Raw genomic sequence first — 18,509 nt, forward strand, 5'->3', positions numbered from 1 at the left:
CGGACCCGGGTGGGGGCAGTTTTAACCCCTTCACCCCTCTGGGAGGCGCCGAAGGCTGCAGGAGGCGCCCCGGCACAGCTCGCCCCGCCCTCGCGCGCGTCGCCGTCTCCCTCCGCGGCAGCGCGGCCCAGATGCCGCAGGCACGCGCAGGGATATATTTGCATAGCCCCGCCCCCGCCTGGCAGGGCACAGGCCCCGCCCCCTCATGAATAAGCAATTTCCCCCCTCTCCCCCGCCTTAGCAGGGGGGAGACACCGCCCCGCCCCGCGGAGGAGCCGGGCGGGCGCGCGCGCACTGCGGGGGGCGGGGCGCTGCTGAGGGCCCGCGGTCGGCGCGGCGGGAGCAGGAGCAGGAGCAGAAGCGAGCAGGGTGCAACCCCCCCGCGCCGCTGCTGCCGCCGCCTGCGTCCTGCCGCCCGGGCAGGGAGGCGCCCGGCCGCGGGATGCGCTGAGAGGGAGGCGGCCGCGCCCGGAGCCGCCGCCACAGGTACGGGGCCTTGCCGCGCGTCCGCTCGGGGGGCCGGGCCCGGCGCCCATCCGCGCCTGGACCCGCCCGGAGCGCTGCGGCGGGGAAGGGGCCGGGGGTCGGCGGGCGCGAGGGTCGCGTCCGCCGTAGCCGGAGGGCGAGGGCCGGGGGCCGGGGCGGCTCCCCCCGGCACGGCACGGCACTGCACGGCCCCCGGGCGGGGACCAGCCTCATTGCCTCCCAGCAGGCGGACCCGGCTCTGGAGGAGGCTGATGCGCGCGGGCGGGGCCCGCGGTGCCGCCCCCTCCCCCCGCCCGTGGCGGGTCCCCTGGGCAGAGCGGCCCCGAGGGCGGTGCGGCCGGGGTGGGCTGCAACACAGCCCTGGCGGGGGGCGCGAGGGAGGGTCCCGGAGCGCCTGTGCGCCGTGCCGCCGGCGGGGCTGGAGCACCGAGGGGAATGAAGACAAAGGGGGCAAAAAAAACCCGTGTCTGTTGGAGAGGCTCTGCTTTATTCCCGATCACTTGGCTGCATAGAGCTCTGCACGCCAGAGAGACGCTGGCAAAAACCTGGCAGCAGTGAGCCAGGCAAGGAAAAGAAGGGGCAATCGCTTCCCTCCCCCGCTCCCCTAGTGAGAGTAAGGGGTAGGGAACCTAATGACAGAGAGAGAGAGAGCAGTAAGGAGTGGGGGGGCTTTTTTATTGCCACTGTGGGTTGATTGTTGGGGACTAAAAGGGGGGGGGGGGGGAGAAAAGCAGTGAGGCATGAGGCGGGCAGCTTGTGCTTTGCCAGGACCAGAGGTTCTGGAACCTGTATCATAGTGGAAGTTGAGGAAGAAACTCAGATGGTGAGCCAGCTTCCAGGGAGCAATGCATTTGTGTGTCCTAGAGGTAAATCACTGGCATGAGGAGAATGGAATAAAAGATGCTGAGCAGAAAGACTTTTTTTTAATTTGATGTAATTGGATAACAGGAGCTGAAATAATGAATAGTCTTTAGTGAGTGAAACAGCATTGATTTGTGTCTGTTCAGTGTGTTGTAGCAGCAATGAAACTGGGAGGGGACAGAACAGAATAGAATAGAGCAAATGTGCCATGGAGAACAACAACATGGATACACGGCTGTGGAATCTTGCTTGCAGCATTTCCCAGGTGGAGCTCGGAGTGATGCATCTGAAGCACTAGAGCTTGAATGAAAAAATGAGTGGAAGATCATAAACCCCTTGAAAAGCCCAGCTCCTAATGTGTGAATATAAAGGCAAGCCAGCGAAATGGGTGCATTTTGCCAAGAACATCTGTTCATAAGAGATTTGCCAGTTACAGTCACTCTTACTTGCTTATGGTTCTGAGGAGACAAACATCTTAACAAATAATGTGTTTTGTATATATAAAATATAAGGTACGGACAGGTGAATTATAAAATCATGATTTATTGACTAGTATTGTGTGGCATTGTCAGAACTGCTTTAGAGGGCAACGTTTTGGGCTTGTGAGTGAAGTGGTTGGAGGAGTTATGTAATGCTGGAGGGTTCTTGAGCCATCTTAGTTCCTGTGGGTAGGTTGACTTTTGGGGTTGTTGAAAAGTAGTGTTTACCCTCTTAAGTATCTCCTGCCAAAGGCAGCATATGTGCAACAGTCTGCCTACACCTCCAAACTTGCCAACTGCATTACATCTAGAGTGGAGAGGAGTGGCAGGTATGTATCCTGCCCCAATTTAGGTTATGCGCCAGGAATGTGAGGCATACAAGGCCTGTATAATTCTCAGTCATATGTTGAAGTTGAATGAATATATGTTAATATTTTAAAAATTAACGTAGCACCTCTTGGAAGATTCAAGCAATCTATTCCTGTCTTCCTTTTTTTCTTCCATATTTTGTGTTTGCTAATTTTGAGATTGTGTTGAAGTAATTTCTGGGTATACACTCTGAAGCAGGTTATGATGTATTTTATGTTCTGTAAGTGATTATAAAACACATTTCAGTTGTCTTTGTTTTGGATGACTAGGAAGTAAGTCTGTGTGTGTGTGTATACCTTTTGAGTATTGGTCCATATTCATATTACTGCAGTTGAAAATCTGTTGGCATATTCACTATATTCAGTGAACTTTTTAAAAAGTGAAGCTCTTTATTCAGCACTTACCAAGGAACATGTTTAATTTTGTACCATGCTATACATGTGCAAAGGTCAGGTGTATGCTTCAAGTTAAGCATGTGCTAAAGTGTATGCAGCATCGGTCCTATGAAATATTGGTACACTATATTCCCACTAACTAACTTTTTTTGTATCCTTTTACATTTGGCATCTTTCAGCAGAGTTCTGTCCCCTTTTTTGTCTTTTTCTTAAATGATTTAATTGTAAACTGGCATATTTTTCGTATTGATAACAATGGTAGCAATATATTTTTCACATTTAAAAATACAAACAATAAAATATATTTGATGAAAAGAACATATAAGTGCAGACTGAAAAATACCAGTGTTTGTGCCCTATTCTGCTTATGAATTATACTGAAAGCCTGAAATTCCCCCCAGTGTTATTTGTATTCCTGCTTATGTTTCATATAAAAAAGTAATTCTGTCATTCCCTGTTTTGTCATGTTTGGGGAAAGGAGAAGTAATGATCAGTTATGGCAAGTAATCTCTCATTTTAGTTCTGTGTTCTAACGTACATAAAAACAATCCTCTGCTACTCTTCTAAAGCTGTGAAACACATTTTTTGGCATCCTACATGTCCTAATGAAGCAGGAAAGGTCATAGATAATTTTTCCTTTTTCCAAAACTAGGGTTTCGGAGTTAAATTTTTCAAAATAATATGGCGGAATGATTTAGCTTTGTGACTTTCATTAACATCTGTGAAAGCAGGGTAACTACCTACCTGCACAAACCCTTGAAAATGTATCCTAGAATATCTACACGGTGTGTGCTGTGGCTACTTTTTCATAAGAGCATACTCTTCTATGGGTGGATCCAGGATTCTGAAAAGGATGCAGGAGCAGCAACCTGTACTGCAGGGGGTGGCTACACTTCACCTGCCAACCCCTGCCCCCACCCCCCACCTCAACACCAGGAGCAGCAGTGGAAGACTTAAAAAAAAAATGTTTTTAAGTCCCTCAGGTTGATAAGAATCTTCCTTCCCTCACTCACATCTCCTTCCTTCCTGTTCCTTCCCCCCCCACCTCTCTCTCTCTCTCTCTCTCTCTCTCTCTCTCTCTCTCTCTCTCTCTCTCTCTCTCTCTTCATGCCACCTCTGTCCCCAGATGGCTTGGGAGGGTTGCCCCTGACTTTCTGTAGCTGGGTTGCACATGGAGCCAGACTTGGCTAGAGACAAGTGTGGCAGCAGGCAGATTCCCTTCCCTGCACCTACTCTCCATCTGGCAGTAAACATCAGAGGGCACTGGGCAGGGAGGAGGGACCCATCTACTGCTGCTACTGTCCCTGGCTGAGCCCAGTTCCACGTGGAGCCCAGCTGGAACAGGCAAGAGTGGTTCTGGATCTCCCCCTGCCCTGGCCTCTCCCAGGGCAGTTGATTACAGCAGTTGGTGGGGAGTGGAAGGTGCCCTGAGCATGGAGGGTGGATTCTTACTTGCTTAAGGGACTTACAAAACAAACAAAAAGTCCCTGGCCACTGCTCCTGTGGCACAGTTCACTGAAAGGGTGGGTAGGTCCATGCTGCTGTACTCCCTGGATTCATCCTGTGCTTTTTATGTTCAATGCAGTATACAGCATATGCAGAATTCAACAGTATCAGTATTAGTTAAATCAAAGGTCAGCAACTTTTCCTGGTGGCTGGAATGTGGTTTCAGGCAGGTCAGTGCTAGGACCCAGCTGCTTCTCACTACATTGGTGTAGTGTGGCTGCAGTGACCTCGCGCGCTGGATCTGGCCCATGTGCCATAGGCTGCTGACCCCTTACTTAAATAATTGAGTATATAGTGATAAATATTGTCATTACTCTGTAAATTGTGTGTTCAGTAGCTATTTTCAATATATATGTGTGTTTTAATTCAGATTATAGCAGACTTATATGAAGTGCCAGAAACCCACATAAGTAGCACAATTGTCAAAGGACTGGTATTGCATTGTTGGGGACATTAAGGTTTACCACTGGCTTCAGGGAAGAAAGCTTGAGCACATAGTTAGGGTTTTGGCTTTTGCAAATGTAGACTTTATCTTGAAAACACTTGTGCGTATGTTCATGGATATGAGTAGACACATTGAATTCAGTGGGAGAGTCAGTTTATAAATGTCTGCAGTATTCTAGTAGCATATAATTTAACTACTGGTCTTTGTTTTGAAAATGTATTTCTGTTTTAATTTTATTTTGCATAAGTTAAGTTTAAATATGAAATCCTACATTAGGTTGAAAAGACTCTGGCTTGTCTTGTTATAGATACATTGGAAGGAAGGGAATAGAATTTAGATCCTAATCTTGCAGTCAGTTCCTTGTATAAAGTGAATGTCTTCTTTCAAAGAAAAATCTTTCAAATATTTAACTTCTGTTATATTAATTCTTCCCAAAAGGTATTATAAATTCTTTTAGTTTCTTTGACTTTCTGTTTATCCAGAACTTATTTCACTTTTTTTTCTATTAAAACTTGAAATAAACAAGGCTCTCCTCTTATAGCATTGTCAGGGTTATATCATTATTAATGTACTTTTAATTTTTTTTAATATTAATCTGGAAGACAGTTGATTTTTGCCAGATTTGAGAGAATGAATGGAATTGCATAATTTCAACAGAATCAATATTCCTTACATGGAAACATTGTCTAGCTGCTATTATGTAGATGGAGCAGAGACTAACTTTGTACATAAATCAAATATTTGTTTGAAATCTAGCACTCCAACAAGAAATTTTATACAAAAGATGTTTTTGGCTTTGGAGAGAGAAGAAAATAAAATTTTAAGTTTATTAAAATTTCTTCTCCTCCTCCTCTTCCCCCCACCCCCTCCAATATTTGTTACCAGTGTTTTGATACTTATTAATCTATTTAGTAAAGGAGCAGCAACCCATGTTCTAGCGTGTCAAAGAGGTATGCAGCTGTTAAGCATGTGAATAATTGGGTAGAGTTCAGTGGAACTACTTACGTGTATACATCCTGGATTGGGGCTTTCTCTCTGAATAGGAATGGCATTGTATGATCTAATGGCATGCTAAGTAGTCTGTAGAAGAAGTATGCTTTTTCAAATAAGAGATGAATCATTGTTGCTGACATTTCAGTTATTACCATATTTGCCACTCATTCATTGTTTATGGCAAGCATATTTTGCCCGTAAGACCACAGTTTAGAGTAGACTAATGATGTGGTGGGAGGGCTAAAGTTAAGAGTCAGTGCCACTGTTGCATTGAAGGGTAGATTATTGTAATAGATCCTATTCACAGTTTCTGAGTTTGGCATTCTGTTCATATTTAGTGAGGGATAATTGGAAAAAAATAGTATAAATTCAGAATTAGGATCCAGTGCTGTACACTGGATTATATGGGTAATTTTTAATTTGTACTACAGAAGGCCCAGTTGTATTAGTTTTCATGTACATGACTGAAGAAGAGTCTTATTTGGATTTTGATTCCATTGTGTTTGGTCAAATAGCTCTAATTTGGCACGTCTACACATGCATTAATGTACTTTTCCTAATGTGTTAAATTTAGTACCTCCAGTGTGAGGTACTAAATTAATGTGCTTAAGGCTGCCCTAATGTGCAGTAGCCTGTTTTACTGTGCATTAGAGTAAGAGCATGTTTTTTTGTGTCGCTTTAATGCACAGTAAAACAGGTTACCGCGCATTAAAGCGCATGTGTAAATGCACCTGCTTAGATTTGGGTTAGCTCCTCTGTGTGCGTGTGAAACCTCTTAGAAGAGGATGGGTCCATGAGAACTCTGAAAAATAAACATAATTGTTTCTTTCCTGAGGTGAGTCTTAATATTCCAAATATTTTTTTCTGCCATTAGTGAAAACGATGAGTTTCTATTGTATACACCCACTTCTGAAACTTGAGCATTACTAATAACACTTAATGTGGAGAAACAGTGCTTATGTAAGGCACATGCTGAATAGCTGGTCAAAATAATCATAGTAATGTTTACCTGTGGAAGACTTTTAGCTGTTAAGGCAAAGTTCCAAATTGATTATGATTATGGTAAGAGTGTTGTGTGTGTGTGTAACGTACAATTTTTTTCACCCTTACCTTAAGAAGTATTATACTTGATTATCCACCTTGCTTATTACTTTAATAAGACATCTATAACTTACGTTGACATTTATAGAAAAAAGTTAGTCACAGTCTAGTGCCCTGAAACTTGATGAAGTTTGGGAGAAATTAAAAAACAAAACAAAACTGAATGTTTGTCTGAGATGCAAGTGTTTGCTCTGAGCTTAATTTTGGTGTCCAAAAAGTAAGTGAAAGCTGGCCTGTGTACTTGCCTATCACGGTGGATTTTTAAAAAAGGTTTTTTTCCCTCTGAATTCCAGGAAAGGCATAATAGTACATGTATTGAGGGTTGTCGCTATCTTTGTTTACATTTGGAAAATGAAGGCATCTGATATGCTTCTATAGCATAATAACCAGTCGTTGCTGTTGTTCTGATGTCTGATCTTGTTTTTAAAGAGTCAGAACCGTTGCATTCATTGCACAAAATAAATAGCAAGCAGTCTGATGTTTTTAGATGGTAGTTCTGGAAAGAACACAGTGTAATCCTTAGTTTAGGCTTGAAAACTTTTTGAATGTATTTTAAGAAAAATCCCTTAGAAAATGCATGGACTGTGAAAATCAGAGAAATTGTAACACATCTTCAAAACCTGAATAGGAATGATGGTGTTTGGGAATGGCAGGTGTCATTTAAACAGGAAAACTGGAGATCTGTAGTTGTTTGGTGCTTGTTATCCAAAATTCTTTGTATATTGAATTATAAAACATAATTAAGGTGACAGGAAAGCCATGAGAGTTGAAATTTTTACTCTGAGTTGCCTTGTCCGAGCCCCCAAGGTTTGGAATAGACTGCCACCGGAGGCGGTTCAAGCACCCGCTTTGAACGCCTTCAAGGCGCATTTGGATGCTTATCTTGCTGGGATCCTATGATCCCTGCTGACTTCCTGTCCCTGGGGCAGGGGGCTGGACTTGATTCTCTGGGGTCCCTCCCAGCATGAATGTCTATGAAAACAATTTATTTTAGCTGATGACTGGCTTAACCCATTGATTCTCAACCTTTTTAGATTCAAGGCATCCCTTATTAGACTCAAACCATCATTTGGAAAATGCCAAATTTTAATCTACACTTGTATTTTTCTATAGTCAAAAAACTAGAAAAATTATAGTGTTGCAAATAACTCTGACCATGAGAGATCAGAATGTTTTTAACACCATAAGTTCCTACATGAAATCTCTGGCTTTATTTTGTGAATCATGTTTCCACATATAACAGTACTAATATTGTGTGGTACACTCCGATACCCTTGAGAGGATTTCAAGGCACTCGGGTTGAGAATCATTGAGGCAACCATTAGGTAAAGCAGGGGTTTTTGACATTTTTTTAGTTTAAGTACCCCTGACGACCAGACGCCGGGCAGAGGGGCTGTGGTGGCACGCAGCCAGATTCTGAACAGGAAGACAGGGATGGTATGTGGCTGGGCGGGGACATAGTGCCGCCACCTCCCAGGAGCAGGGCTGGGGTGGGGTGAGGGTAGCGGTACCCCTCTGTGGGGCGGGGAAGCTCACCAGGTTGGTGGGTGGAAGCGGCTGGTGCTGCGTGCGAGCTTCCCCACCCCACGGAAGGGTGCCGCTGCCCTCACCCCACCCCACCCCAGCCCTGCTCCTGGGAGGCGATGGCACTCCGTCCCCACCCACCTATGTGTACCTCCTAGGACCACCAGTCCAAGTACCCCCAGGGGTACGCATACCCTGGGCTGACAACTCCTGAGGTAAATCAGTGGAGGCTAGCTTTTTTGGCAGATGTGCCACAAGTTAGCCATGCACCCTCCCCAAGTGCAACTCAGATCCCTTTCACTTACCTTATCTGCTGCTCAGCTTTCTGCTCTGTGCTCCCTGCTCAAGCTGCTGCTCTGCCTTCTGCTTCCTTCCCTGTGCTTCCTACCTGATCTGATGTTCTGCTTTCTGTTCCCTGCCGTGTCTGCCACCATGCTGCCGGTCCCTTCCTCAGTCTGTCAACTCCCAACACAGACGCTGCCCATGTCAGTTGTGGCACCAGTGCTGCAGGTAGGATAGAGAAGCCTCTGATGCTACAGCACGTTTTAAGGGAAATCGCTACTCAAAAATCTTTATTTGGCTCCTTCTACACATGCAGGTAAAGATGCAATTGGATCTAATGAGTAATCCACATAACTGCGCCTCCTGCCATGCCACACGCATGGTAAAAGGTGTGATTGTGTGGATTACTCATTAGATCCAATTATGCTTTTTTGCTGGTGTAGAGCAGGTCCAATCCCAGGCTCCCTCTGCATCAGCAACAAGCAGGCACACACAGCGGGGAGCACCCCCTTGAGGGATCTCCTAGCCATGGGTGCCATGTGCAGCCAGGCTCCAGAGATCCTGTAGCTGATGGGGCTCTGGGTCCCAGCTGTGCATAAAGTGCAGCTGGGATCCAGAGCCCTGAGTGGGCCTGTGGGTTCCATGCGCCCCTGAACTGTGGGGATCATGGTAGTTCCAATCCCCAGAACTCCAGGGTTGTACCCCTGTGGCTGGGAGGCCCATCAGCTGACAGGCTTCCAGCTACTGGAAGGGGGGGGGGGGCTGTAACACGTGCAAATTAAAGCTTGATGGCAACCATTTATAAAGTTAATATACATTTTTGAGGTCTAACTGTATAGCTGGGTTGGAGCTTTTTATCATGATAACTACTTTGCACATGTAGCTAGTCTTGAGGTACTTCTACAATTCACCAGTTAGTTGTGTGGTGCCTGTAATGTGTAAAAGGGGGTCTTTGAAAGATTTAATCTCATTCCATACCATATGGTATAGTGAAATAAGGTCATGTTTCCTCTCTTCCTATGATTTTTTTTTATAATTTCACATGCAGATAGAATGAAAAGAATTCTGGAGAAAATTAAGTGTAAATATTATGGAAAATTCAAAATACCATATTTTCTCACATATAACACATGGATTCCCCAACCCCACATCACCTACTTGAAATTGCAGTTTATATTATATGTGAGAGAAAAAGTAACAGCAGGTTTTGCTGCTTACCAGGTGAAACTGCTTATCGTGGTATGTTTGTCAAATTCATATGGTCTTACAGGTGAAAGAGGCTGAGCTACCACTGCCTTTTGTTATTGTATTGAGCCATCATTCTGCCAATTTGTTGTTCCTATTTGTAAGGAAACACTAGTACATCATAAGGATAGCAGAGTTCATTTCAAAGGATCAGGACTATGGTTGACATTTCTTACTAGCACTTTCTGGTTGTGCTTTATTTAAATTTTTAAATAATATTAGTTTTCTCCTCTTATTCCTCTTGTAGATGAGGGCTTTTCTGTGGAGAAAAATTTGTGCTAGTAGGGCAGGGGTAGAAACCCCCCTGCACACATGCCAGAACATGGCATACGAAGGCATTTTGCTTGGCGCATGTCTCAGGGTGGATGGCCAAGGGGCCACAACAAGGATCGGGTCTCTCATGGCTCCTCTTCTGCCTGCCCCTGGCATACTAACATCTTACAGGTCAAGGTTGTGGGTGTTTTTGGTACTCTGCCCAAAATGTTGCCAACCCCTGTGGTAGGGCATTCTTGACTATTATAGCCAAAGACTTAATGAAATCCAGTGTCTGGAAGCTGAACCTAGATAAATTCAGGGTAGAAATGAGGTCTAAATCTAATATTATAGATTCATAGATTGTAGAGTTGAAAGGGACCATAATGGATCATCGTGTCCGACCCCCTGCCCCTGGCAGGAAAGAGGACCGAGGTCAGATGACCCCAGCCAGGTGACTATCTAGGCTCTTCTTGAAAACCTCTAAGCTAGGTGATAGCACCACCTCTCTTGGAAGCCCATTCTAGATCCTTAGTTATAAAAACTTCTGCCTGCCTGCAATGCTTATTCGCACTATAATTGGTTGTCTCAAACCAAGGTGTGCCAACTTACCTGAGTATTCTCTAGTTAACCAGAAGTAATAATCTTGCTCCAGAAATAACAGAATTAAATTCTTTCATCTGCATTATGCAGTTAGAAAAGATGTTCTGGATAGTGCCTTTGTGTGTCTTAATTTATGGCTGAACCATTTAGTCTAATTTCCAGCTTCAGTTCCAGTGTCCATTGGCCCCTTCTAGTACTCCACTCCCCACATTCACATAAGCTTAGCAGTTTACTTATTAAAAACATTTGAAAAAGTTAAGGATGTAGGCAGTTCATTTCTTATAGATGTTGCAGAAGAAGTAGGGTTACAGGAGGGATTTTATGAGGGAGTAGTGAATTGGTGGACCAGGTTTTTGTACTTAATGGTACAGGCCATGGAAATGAACTGAGACGAACCAGCAAAAAATACATCCCTTCTGAATGTTTTGGTGGGGTTAGGGACCTGGGGGCATGATGTGTTCAGGGAGAGGGAATTTGTGTTAGGAGACAACCTGATGTATGAAAAAGGGAAAGCCAAAGGAGGGATTCTGTGACTGGGAAGTCTAGGACCACATTTTGAAGTGGACTGTATTGGGTATGTTCTTATGTCCTTGGTGTTAGTGGGGTGGGAGGAGAAGGTGAAGAGAAAGTTACTGTAATCAATATGGGAAACTTAGTTTGTGGGCAGAGAAGATGTTAGAACTGTTGTATAAGAAGAAACAAACTGATTTGGATGTGTTGGGGAAGAGCAGGAAAGATCCTTAACCTCAATACAAAGGGCATGGTTTATAGGGGAGTGGCTATGTTGGCAGTGACAAAGAGCATGAGAACTAGTTGGGATAATAGATAAGGTCAGCTTTGGCCACACTTGGGGTAGTAAATAGTGAGACAGCTAGAAAGAGCTGCTGGGAGAGAGGCTGCAGTGTGCGATTGGATGAAGGAGAAAGTTCTACAGTGAGATTCCTTGACATACTTATGTTTTTGTTTTGGCAGCATTTTTAGTGATTACAAGGTGAAGGTTGCTGCTTGTGTTTTGGACTTATTTAAATGGAACAGGCATTATCATTTAAACCATATTTACAAAACCTTTTCTATTCAAGGCAAGGTAAGAGGTGGTGTTTTTAGTTTTATTGAACTACATGAACAGATGCACAGGAATTATTTTTTTGCATTAATTTAGGCTCTCACTTTTAAGTACTACACTTGTACTTCAATTTTTATCCAGCTTTCTTCAAAGTGGTAAGGTTTTGTGTAGCAGAATTATTCAGGGTCTTTGACATTACATCAATCTGATCTAATTCTGTTGTTAGTGCCTGCTGTTTATGGTAGTTAGTACTCTTAAGCTTTTCTCCCTTTTGTCCAAAATACATGAGATCTGACTTGTCACTTGTTTAGTAACATCATCTGAAAAATAGTTTGTGAATTTTTTTTCAAGCTTTGTTTTTACAAGTTACGTTTTATAAATGTAATTGGAATATTCTTTTAGTTTTCCAATCTGTACACTATGGATGATAATTACGCTTATATGCTGCATAGTCATTGTATGACATTACTCTCCTGAAAGTTATATCATTATCAAATTGTAAATTAATCCTAATTAATTCATAGTTTTGGTTCCAATGCATTAAGCCATATGACTCTTTGTTTGCCTTTCCTGCTAAGGACATATGCAAAATGGCATAACACATGTAATTATTCTTTGCATATTTGTAAAAACTATAATTCTACTCCACAGTTCATAGTAGTGGAAACTTTTCAAAAGGAAGTACAGTCGAATTTTTGTAGCTTTGCTAGTTTCCTAAATTTGTGTTGAATGCCATTTCTAATGTCTTTCATTAGGAACATGACTACTCTTATTATAGGCTAGTAGTCTTATGATCTAATTGGGTGTTCAACTTATTCTTTCTCCTTATCACTGATATAATAGGGCTACGCCCTATTTTATTTTATTTTATTTTTTTTACTTTGTGGAGACAGATATTCTCTCTAATAAAGGGATTTTGTTAAGATAACCAGGTCTACCCTGTTATCTTTCAATCCTTTTTGCTTTTTAGAACCCACATTTCCCTTCACCTCCTTCAAACAGTTATTAGTCTGAGATTCTTAGACTCACAGTTGGGGCATTAGAGATTGCGTGAAACCTGCACGAGCAGTTTTCCATTGGTAACAACCTTTGGTTAATCCTTAGTCTTTCATCGAGGCATCTCTGGAGCTTTGTAGCCCTCAAAAGTGTGGATTTATTACAGCTGGTGCCATTAGAGAAAGGAAAATTACTTGGATGTGATTCTCATTCTTTGAAGGTTTAAGTTGTAATAAAGCCACATTTGCCCACCTACTTTCTCTGCAGAAATGGCGATACATGTTTGCTTTTGCTAATGTTATCTATCTTTTGATTAAAACTGACAGCAGGCAGGCCTGTTCCACCTCCTCAGCCGAGGTAGAATATACCATCTGCCAGCATGTGGGAAGTAGCTACCCCCAAAACTAAATTACAGTTGGATTTCTTGCCATGTGCTTGTTGGGATCGCAGGCAAATGGTGTGGATCTAAGATATTTCAGTTTTTGAGAACGAAAGTAGTTTTCCTAAGCTTTAAATATTCTTAGAGACACTGGGATCTATGATGAAGAATAGTTATAGTGACTGATGTTTTAAAGTGAATATGAGGAAAAGAGTCTGGGAAATAAAGCCAGTTTTTACTTAAGATTATTTTATAAACTTTGCTGAGGTTTACAGTAAAAAAAATTACTACCAGTTTATTTAATCAACATCTGACATTTGAAGAATTATTTAAAAGATGACTATTTATTTTTCTGTTTATAGGAAAGAATTTATAGTTATAGCTGTCCAAAGTTATAGAAGTAGTTCTAACCATTATAATTTAGGTATGTGCTAGATTTTGTAACATGATAATCTCAGCCTAAGCAAGGGACAGCCCAGCATTTTGGGTTGCCAGCCCTCCCGGATTGGATAGGAGTCTACTGGAATCGGCATCGATCTCCTGGTGACTATTGAAAGCAATCTGGGAGATTTGATACTGTGAACGGGTTGAACAGTACAATTGATAACATGATGTAATGTTGTATAACCCCCCCCCCCCCCAAAAAAAAAAACAAAAAACTCCTGGAATAGCTTCAGTCAGAGTTGGCAAACCTACCAGCATTATTGTTCTGCTCCTGGAGAGTCTCCCCACTGGTTCAGGGAAGGGGTTATTTTTAGGGACCTACTCTATTCACAATATTGTAGAAACTTCAAAATCAGGCATTGCCCACAAAATCCACAAGAAAACTTGCTAAAAATAAAATGCTGGCTCCCCAGTAGGAGCCAGTGGTCCTCATGGCTGCTGTGGCCCAGCCTCATAGCCTGCCAGGGATGGAGAGGTGTGAAAAGAGGGCAGCCAAGATGGTGCCCCCCCACCCCCTGCCTTTGCTGCTGATTGGCTGATAGGGCTTCCAGTTGTGTGGCCCAACCTCTCTTGAACCAGTCAGTGGCATGGAGTGGGGCCGCATGATGGACAGCCCTCTCTTGGCCAGTCAACGGTAATCGGAGGCATGGGGGGGGGGGGCGCTCCATGATACAACAGTGAAAATGGTGGCTGGCCTAGTCATTGGTCTGTGAAATAAGATGCCTGCCTCCTTGGATTTCACTAGGCCCCTAGTTATGTTGCATGAGGTTTTTGCTCACATCTGTCTCCACCATAGATGGATTCTTGGCCAGACCAGTGATTTTGCTATTTGCTGCTTTGCTTTTTCCATCTACCTGAGAAGAGGGGCAAACATAGCTTCTCTGCGTAGTCAACCGTCTCTTCCCCATCTTCATAGTTTTATAATGTGCAGGGTAGGTCTCAATGTGTTCCTAAATAAGGGCGATCAAAATGATGTAATCAATTTCCTATCCAATATTTAAAAATGTATTTAAATATAAATGAAATATATTGAATATAAAAAATTGGCAAGAAGAACTCAAGGACAGATATAATACCTGCCATCATGTGTAATCTACTTCTTTTGGGGAGGAGATTTGACTCCTTTTTAGTGTCTCTTTTGCAGTTATTAAAGTTATATAACCTCACTTTTACTGTTTAAATTATTGTGTGTCTACTGTTGCTCTGTGAACAAGTGACTTAATGAGACTGACTGTCTCCATAGTTCTGTCATGCACAGCTCAGACTTAAAATAGAAAACTAATTTTTCCCCTCTAATCTTCTAGATATACTTCTGTTACAAGCAACATACAGTATATACACACTTTCAGATGAAAATGTAATTTTTAAAAATTAAGTTGATAGTGTGATTTTTAATTGGTAAGAATTTAGCATCTTTTCAGGTGTTCTGCAGAGTGAGCTTTCACCTTAGTTGATCATTCCCAGTAAGGAAGCCTGATGTAGAATAATGTTTTATTCAAGAAATAAGACTTGGTATAAAGTACTGACTTGTATTTTAGCTCTCCTGTTTTGAAAGTGTATTTTTCTGAGACTAAATCACTGAACAAACCATTTTCTGGAATAAATTGTGAAATTAATCTTTGTGTTCTGAACTGTTTAGCATCCATCTCTTCCCTAAATCTCATGAGAAAAATGGAAAAGGTTTTAGTGTTAGAATTGTAAATAATAAGATGGTTTATTATAATAATGTGAGGTTTAGTAGGGACTAAAAATGATTTTCTTTCTGATATAATTTTGGGAGGGACGCACTGCTTTGTTCTTATGTAACAGATTTGGTTGCTACTCACTTTAGACGCAAAACTTAAATAGAGTATTACTTTGAAACGATGAACAGGGTTATCATGACTTAAGAATTTAGAGCTTTATGAAAAGCTGCAATTACATGTTGCCTAATTCTAAAAACTATTTTGTTATTGATGGTATGAAAAAGTAAGGGCAAGTAGAAGATCAGCATTTCTGAGAGTTGCATTTAGAACATGTTCATTTTAGAGTTAGCCAGTTCATAAAATGGAAGGAGACTGTATATGAATCTACCTCACTAAAAGATGATGCACCCAGATTTACATAGCTGCTACTGAAATATTTATAGAAATTTTGCAATAATATAACATGGAATAGGCAGTATAAAATGCTGATACAGGATTTCAGAAGTAAACATGTTATGCTTGAGAAACCTTTCAGCTTTCAAGAAACACTTGAAATCTAATTAATTAAAAAAAAATAAGTAATGTTTGGTAACAGGTGCTCTCGATCCACCTGTCTGTTTTTGTGGTATTATGATCATATTTTCCTATTTTTTAAAATGTACATCTTCTCCCAAGATGCTGCATGAAAGACTGTTATAAACAGAAGGAAGTCACAGATTATATGGGTAAACCTTGAAAATAGCAATAGTTAGCATTCTGTCAAATGCCCAAAATACATTGAGGGTGGACCTGCCCCCCCCCCCCCCCCCCCCCCCCAATTTTTCCCGAGACTTTGGTACAGTAATACTAACAGTTACTTTCAGTAGAAGTAGGGAAAAAGGTTTAGATGCAAGTGTTTTAGTTACCACCTTTTCAGGGGATAATTAATTTGGCTAAAGTGGGTAGCCAAAATTTGCAGATAGTTTCTTTTAATAAAAATTGAGGATGTGGTCAAATTGACAATGAATTGGATATCTGCTGATGGAATGCTATTTGTTTGCAAACAGGAAGAACCCATGGGAGGTAGTTTCTCTGCTTGGAGCTCAGAGCCTCTTTTAGCAAATGTTCTGCTCTAAAAGCTCTTGAGAGCCATGCTCCCAGTGGGTACCTAGGCTGTGATCAGGTTTTCATTACAAGGGTTTGTTTGCATAACATTAATGGCTAGGAGTTGTGGTAGTGGGGAGGAAACAAACTGACACAGCTGATGTAGTTTTGGTGGCCAAACCTTTGGCGAACCTTTGCTGACAAGCAAGCTGGTTTGTTGCTTTACCTTTTTATGATTCAGGAGGGTGGGAGAGCTATACTGGCAGAAAAAAATTCTTCTTTATTTGGCATCTTTGCCATGGTGCTCTGCAAACAGCTCTGGTGTCTTATCCTGGCAGGGGCTCTCTTGGTGTATCTGCATCTTACTCATTTTTGCTGACTCTTCCTACTTACCTCTCTCTTTCTTTCTTAAACACATGAGCTTCAGCCAATTTATGGCTCAGTGGCAGTCAACTTATGCTCAGTGGCAGCATTATTCAAATTCTTAAGTGGCTTATGCTTACTGATATTTTGGTTTGGTTTGATTAGATACCAGGTATTGGCTTGTAACAGTTGCTGAAGGATGAATATGAGCAGTCTGCTATGATAACCCTTTGACATTTAAAAGTAGACTGCCATAACATTGCTGAGATTTTAAAAAAAAATTGTCATGGTATGATACATTTTTACTAATTACATTTTAGATGCTCAGTAATTTAAATGTGTTAAATATTTTACACACAGTTTTTAATTAAAATAATAGGAGAAAAGCTTACAAGTTTGTTTGGAGATTCTTTCCATAGCAGATGGAGTTGTAAGGGGTTTTACTTCTTTGGACTCCAAAAGGAAGAACTAGAGGCCTTGATACTACCATGTAGCAAACTGCAAATCTGCAAGAAGCTAGAGAAGCATCTGCAAGAAAGGAAGTGGCCAAAGAGATCTTTTTCAAAGCTGTATCCAGTAGGGCTGTGTAAAGCTTCGGGTGGTGATTTGATTTGGCCCGATTCAGTAGCCGAATCTCTGAATCCGAATCTAATCAGGGGACCAATTAAAAGGTCCAAATTGATTAAAAACTCTCCGAATCTTTCTGTATGGGATGCACCACCATGCTCAGGGGGTGCACATATACCCCCTATGCGTCACCTCTGATGCTGCAGAATGTTAGCACTGTTAGGTGTGCAGACAGAATTCACAAGGTAAATCCAGAGATTTCATATAAGAATCTAAGCGTTAAAAACATTTTGACCTGTTGAGATCTTCTGAATTCTTTGCAACAGAAGAATTGCTGTACTATTTTTCCATAGTCCAAAAACAAGTGAAAACTAAGATCTGACATTTTCCAAGGAGTGACTTGAGTATAAAAATGTTGAGAACCACTATGATACATACTTAGCACCAGCATTCCTTCTACGCTGTGCGGCAGCACAGGTGCACCTGGCAGCACAGCATGAGTGTGCCTATGTGGCCATGCACACCATACAGCTTAGAGAGAACACTGCTTATGACAGAAATGTAATGAAGACCGAGGTAACCAAATTACAATCATGGTGGAAATCATAAACTCACAATATTTTAACATTGATAACCATTCATAAGACTTCACCTTACACAAAAGACATTGTTTTCAGCCTCTACTGGGCTCCCTCTAAAATTAAAAAAGTAAATATACTGCCAATAGGTGTATGTTGGCCATATGTATTATAGGCAATGCTTGGCCACGTTTTAGTCATGCCCTATTATCAGTTCTTTTTGGAAAGAAATCTTTTAACTACAGTTAATGTAGTTTTGAACACAGCACTGATACCTTTGGCAAATATGAATTCCTTAGGACTATACCCAAGAATACACAAATGGAATCCTTCTCAGATTGAACTCTTACAGCAGGCCTTATAATTCTGTGTCACTAATATTACTGCACTGGAAAAGTAGGACATATCTAAAGATCAAAATCTGGTATGATGAGGGTGCATCTGGCATCTATGGAGACAGTCGTGTTTATCAGGCTCAACTGCTTTGAAAGCTTTCTTTACATTTGGACAAGTTTCTTTTTTAGATTATTTTGACAATAAAAAAATTTAGTCCTTTTGCAGTTTTCTTCTTCCATCCTTCCCTCTTCTTTTTTTAATTTCCCCTTTATTACTTATTGTAGTTATTGCAACAGCCATGTACATAGTTCATATAGTTGAGATATTTTATATAAAAATTTAATTTTTGTAATACATAAAAAAAAAAAAAAAAAAAGAAAGAAAAAGATTCCAGCCACACCTGGATTTGTGCTGGGGGTGTGGGTGAGCTGCTTGCTGAGGGCCAGGGGCTGCACCAGTCTATTCCTGGTAGGA

At 41.8% G+C, this 18,509-nt stretch overlaps 1 protein-coding gene across 8 annotated transcripts in view; it reads left to right on the forward strand.

Moving 5' to 3' along the window:
* The first annotated feature begins 300 nt into the window (after positions 1-300).
* The window catches only part of TANC2 (tetratricopeptide repeat, ankyrin repeat and coiled-coil containing 2), an 806,911-nt gene continuing 788,702 nt past the window's right edge, over positions 301-18,509 (forward strand). For all 8 annotated transcript variants that reach the window (XM_059726841.1, XM_019500742.2, XM_059726842.1 and 5 more), the window contains exon 1: positions 301-486. The gene's annotated coding sequence lies outside the window, so the exon portion shown is untranslated. The remainder of the gene's footprint in view (positions 487-18,509) is intronic.

The sequence above is a fragment of the Alligator mississippiensis genome, chromosome 4, assembly GCF_030867095.1.
Source record: "Alligator mississippiensis isolate rAllMis1 chromosome 4, rAllMis1, whole genome shotgun sequence".
Lineage (NCBI taxonomy): Eukaryota > Metazoa > Chordata > Crocodylia > Alligatoridae > Alligator > Alligator mississippiensis.